We start from the raw sequence: 6,000 nt of genomic DNA, 5'->3' as shown, positions 1-6,000 counted from the left end.
TTAATTACCCCCTTATACTCAGAAACTGGTCACAGCACTTGAAGCTGCAAAAACTGCAACAAAACACTTCATGTATCTGGGTATATAGTCTCTCACATTGCTGTGTAGGAATTTTGCTCCTTTCTTCCAAAGCAAATTGCTTTAGATCAGTAATATTTGAGAGTTTTTTTACCATTAACTTTGTTTTAGGTCCTGCTGCATTTCCACGTATTTTAGGTCTATACTTAGATTTGTTTTCATGTTTGAGGATATAGTTTTGTGGCATGACTTACTTGTGCTTTAGCTGAAAGAGAGATGCCTTGATAGTCTCCTATAGTATGCTATGGTACCAAACAAAAGTCATGCTTTATTCAATTATGGCAAGTAACCCAGATCAGCAAAACGTTTACAAACCATGATACTAACACTTCCATGCTTAACAATTGATATAAGGTTCTTATTGTGGAGGACAGTGTTTGGTTTATGCCAGACATAATGCTATCTGTTCAGATCCAAAATTTCCAGTTTTGACTCATAGACCACACCCTCAAAAATCTGGAGGATTATTCTGATGGTTTTTGACAAACTTGAGATGAGCATCAATGTTCTTCTTGGTGACCGATGCCTTCCATGAATCCCATTTTTATTCAGTATTCTTCTAAAGGTGGAGTCATGAACACTGGTTTAAGCCAAGATAATTGAGGGCTCCAGATCCCTGGAGGTTGTTTTGTCATTTTTTTGTCCCTTCCTGGACAATTTTATCCTGAATGTTTGGAATGATTTTGGCAGGATGGAGACTCTTGGGAAGAGTCAATGTTCTTTCAAATCTTCTCCTTTTGAGGAATATGCCTCTGATGTTGGGTGGGTGAAGCCCCAGAGGTTTTGTAACTTTCTGCAGACTGATAGGCATGTAGGATGGAGGTATTCAGAAACTTATTTTGAGCAGGGCATAATGTCCCTCTAAAATCTAATCTGTGATGAGAACTTCATTATGACAATGGAACCAAAGTTTGTGTGATTTATATATGACAGGGCTGGTACAATTCAATTGTTTCATGTAGTACTTGTGCAACTGACCTTAACTATCTCTTTAACTGAATTGACTGAAAAAGTAATTGTCCCTCTGTTTGACACTGGCACATCACATTTTGGATGGCTTTGCTATGAAATAGATGGAACCAGCACCAAAAGAAATGGAACCAACACCAAACTTTGAAGTGTTATTTGTTCACTCAGACTCCTGCTAAATATTGTTTTATGATAACATTCAGTGACTGGTATGCTAAAAATTTTGAATATCCAAAATGAGGCAAACACTTTTTTCAGAGAACTGTAAGCACAGCTAGAGAGGATTCCTGATTATATAATTTCCCTCAGTGTGGACTAGAGAGAGAATCTCTATTCATATTTACAGCAAGGATCAGAAGTACATGTCCAACCTTAAACACACAGACACACACACACACACACACACACACAACCATCTGAACACCTCTATGTTGATACATCTTTATTAAGCTCATATTAAAATTAAAACAGTTGCATGTTAAATGCAATGCAATACAAGTTATATTAGTTGCAATCTGGGCAATAACCAAGGGCAAGGTGGATGGATGATATTCTAGAGGTGATGGATTTGTCCCTGGGGGAGCTGGGGGTTTTGACAACCGACAGGAAGCTCTGGTGTGGGCTGGTCCATGAAGTCACGAAGAGTTGGAAGCGACTAAACGAATAAACAACAAGGGGCAATAACTGCTTGCTTCATGGCAATATATGTGATACTACCAATTTTTATATCAAAAGCACCCACAAAGATTAATATAATTTAAGTGTATAATATACAACATACACTGTCCTTTGCTTCTGAGAGGGGCCAATGTAGTACACAGTCACTGAATAAAATCCCTTTTCCTATATCATTCTTTGAAAATCTAGGGGCATATGATTCTTCTTGCTTCTGATGATGAACTGCGGTAAAAGACTGCAATCTGTTCAGTTAGCTTGTAAAAGCTGCAGATTACAAAAGCATTTAATGTAATGCTGCATGTACTTTTTTTTTTAAAGGACAAAAGTGGCTGAGGAATGGAACACTTGAATGTGCTAGTACTTGTAAATAATCATTAGATCTAATTGGATAGTCTGGCAGAGTAAGAAAAGTAATATTAACTAGGATTAAAGAGGAGAAAACATCCTTTGAATTACATCATTCAAAAGAGAAACTCCCTTCCAGCTGTAGTTTATTTAGAGTAAGCAAAGTCTGAAAGCAGTGGCAATATCTTTCAATAGGAAAGGAAGTATAACAGATTTACTGTTTGGAATATCTCCACTCTGAAGTCACTACCATTTCGAGTACACAAATCGGTGTTTATGTAGCTACACCACCATGAATGACAGTCTTTATGAACCTTGCAAGCAACACTTAGTAGAGGCTGACAGTACTTGAAAGGAGAGAAATGTAAAGCTACTGACACTGGTAGCTCAATTGGAGGCAGGCATATACACTGTAAGTCAGTACAAAACTAAACCCAGAGGCATGTAAATTTAGTTCCTTTTCACCGAACCAGATTCTGCCTTGATTAACCACCTTGATTATTCAAAAGCTTGTACTCTTGAAAGGATTAATCCAATATGAATAAAATATATAAAAGGCAGAAATACCAGATGTGGGCTGCAACACATCAGTTTCCTGTATTTCTTTGCTGCCATCTAGTGGACATTTGGACTTCTGCAGTCCATCTGTGGCAACCTTAAGAAAAGAAGTGATTTACAATCCTTTGGAGCCAGCAGGTCAATAACAGACTATACCAGACAGATACAGATACGCTGAGCTCAGCAGTCATGCTTATTGGAATAGTCTGCCTTTGACCAAGATTTCTTGGCATGTGTGGGTTTGGTAATGTAGCTTTCAAGACAAGATACTTAAATTTGATGCCTTCTTCTCAGAACTATTGCGATTATGACTCACAAGTCAATAAGTCATAAACTATGCTTCACAAATTCTATTCAATGCAGGTAGACCTTGCCACCTAATGGCCTCTGAGTGGAAAAGTAAGGATCATCGTCATCACTGTCGTCATCATATCTAATATGTAGAGTTTAGAACTTGCATATTTCTTGTAATTTTAGGAATGCCATTTAATTTTGTAGATTAACTTGACTCTGTCTTGGAGCACTGAGAATAGATAAGGCTGTATTGAAGAAGTCTTCCATTCACACAAAGGTAGTTGCTACTTTGTATCTATGCAGTGCAAGCTTTCATCATTTTTACCTGCACTTCACAAAAGTCCAACACTGCCAAAATAAAGTATCAGCCCTGTACTCTTGCATAGTGGGTATAGTGCATGGCATTTAAGGGTCATAGGAATAGCATCACTGCCCACTGTAGTTGGGCAGCCAATAAATTTAAATTAATATAATATCCATGATACCAGAGTCAGAAGAAATACAAATGTTATACTCCTAAAATGCTATTTTAAAGCATATGGACCTCTCTAGAAGTCTCAGATTGTGCCACGGATATTTGGTGGCAAAACCAACAGTTATTATGATTATGCACTTTTTACTGAATTAGGAAGTAAAATGAGTGCATTGCATTTCTGTGAGGGTTAACACAACCCAAAAGGAAAAGAAACTGGGTTAATTTTGGGAACTTCCCCTTACAGTGCCATTAATATCATCCCCCCACAGAACTTGGAAAAAAAATGTGGCTTCTAACTTCCACGATCTTTTTTTAATAAGAATTTTATTAAGTTTGAAACAAAGATAAAAACTACAAAAAAGCAAAAAAAAAACACAAAAAGAAAAGGAAAGAAAAACCTAAAAGAATATAAAATAAGAAAAAAGAATTTTGAAGATTACATAAAGAGATGACTTCCAACTTTCAGCAACAAGAATATACAGCAATTTCCATAATCAACCCCCTACTTTATATCAAACCAAGATCACATTATTTCTATAAATCATTCTATTAGCACATTATAAAATCACTAAACACAATTGCTCCTTTCCCTTATATTAAAAGAAAAAGAAATATATAAACCTCCAAATCAACTCCCCCCCCAAAACATTTATTTAATTTTTTCCTTCTTATTAGTATTCTATATACTGTATTTCTGTCCACTATAATAGAAATCAAATGATAAAAACATTTAAATTGTTTACTTTTATAATTAATAATACAACAATCTTTTGGGGGAGCTGGGGGTGGTGATGACTGGCAGGAAGCTCTGGCGTGGACTGGTCCATGAAGTCATGAAGAGTCAGAAGTGACTGAATGAATAAACAACAAAAATAACAATCTTAACCCTATTAAGCCTAAAACCAAGCAAATATTATTATATCTTATAAATCTTAAAAATCAAATCTAAAAGCAATCCAGTAAATCTTAGTCCAAATCATTAAAGAAAGATAAAATCATACAAGCCTTAATATCATTCCAAATAAACATTCTTGATTCTCTATCCCACCTCAAAACAAACCAAAACATTTACATATCTCCATATTACACACAAGGCATTTTTCATACAGAAATCAAACAGCCCAACTAAATTGGGTGATTTAGAAATGGGGTGGTTCGACCTAGTGTCCCTTAAGGCTACAGCGTGGCTTCAAAATGGTGATGTCCCAGTCTCCTGGCAATTCTTACCCGATCGGCGCAAATGCTGTTTGTGATTCTCAGGCTGCAAGTTGCCATTCCAGAAGACAGATGGGATAATTCCGAGCATTTTCTTGGCAGTGAAAATGCTCCAGGCTTTGGGAAAAAACCTGCCTGCACCCCCCAAAATGCCCCCCCCCCCACTGCTGTCAGTTATGTCTGCGGAGCTCGCAGACACAGCTGTTCAATCGGCCATGTCCCCACTGGAAGTCCTAACTTCCACAGTCTTCAGTGGGTCTCTCTGTGCTGTAAAATACTAGTTTTTCCCTCAAATTTATGTTTCTGAATAGTGAGAAGTTCCACGGATATAATTTTTACCTAGATTTGAGTTCTTCTGAAATCCAAAGAGAAAATAGTATACTCCTAGGGTTTAGATAACTTTTTAGAAATTATATTTGAAATACAAGTCATATTTTTCTATATTAATGTAGTTATGTCTATTATCAACTTAATCCACATCTTAAGCTTCTAGCTGTTTTGAATATTTATATACAATGGTTGTATATAAATGCAGCCACTCAGAGGGCCTTTTCATGTTATCTTTTAGATATTTTACCCTTCTGTATACATTTATTTCAAGCCTTAAATAGGAGTGTGAAGAATTAAGAGGTAGCTTGAAAGAGACAACCTGACATGGGGGACATTTGTTACAAAACACCATTCATGTAACTTATGCAACAAACAGCTATCTACAGGGTAATTACAAAACAATTAAAACTGATTAAGGATGGTTATACATTTTCAATATAAAGATGCTTGACTTTCCTTTGATCAAGAACAGCACTGAGCAGATGGCAGACGCTTATGTGACCTCTAGAAGAATTTCCCAAGTCGATGGAGTACAGAGTTAGTAGAGTTTTGCACACAATCTGGAAGGGTGATTCACAGAATGATGCCACCTCCTCCTCACTGCAGTGTAGATATGATACATCCTGTTGAAAGCTCAGTGTAACCACTTCAGGGGCTGGCCAAGTAATTCAATAATGTATGAACATGCATAGACATCACTTCCTTTAAGACTGCTACTGAACCAGAGTTCAGCAGAAGATTCATCTATTTATGCTCAGATAACCTGAAAAGGCCCTCTGAGTGGCTGCATTGATCCTGTCATATAGGTAGGAGTAGTACTGGTATAGAAATAAAAAATCTGTATTACATAGTCACATAAACTTAATTTAAAAAAATCCATACAACTTATAAAAAATTATACAATAACAACTGCATAATTTCAGCTGTTTCCTTAAAGTAGAATTTATCTAACTAGAAACTATTTGGGTAGATGCATCAATAAGATGGGCAGGATTTTCACTGATTCTCACCTTTCTACCATATAAGTAAAGCCTCTGAGTCAGGCTTGACAACAGTAT

The sequence above is a fragment of the Candoia aspera genome, chromosome 3 (assembly GCF_035149785.1).
Source record: "Candoia aspera isolate rCanAsp1 chromosome 3, rCanAsp1.hap2, whole genome shotgun sequence".
Lineage (NCBI taxonomy): Eukaryota > Metazoa > Chordata > Lepidosauria > Squamata > Boidae > Candoia > Candoia aspera.
The sequence above is the reverse complement of the archived record's forward strand: the minus strand, read 5'-3'. Positions refer to the sequence as shown.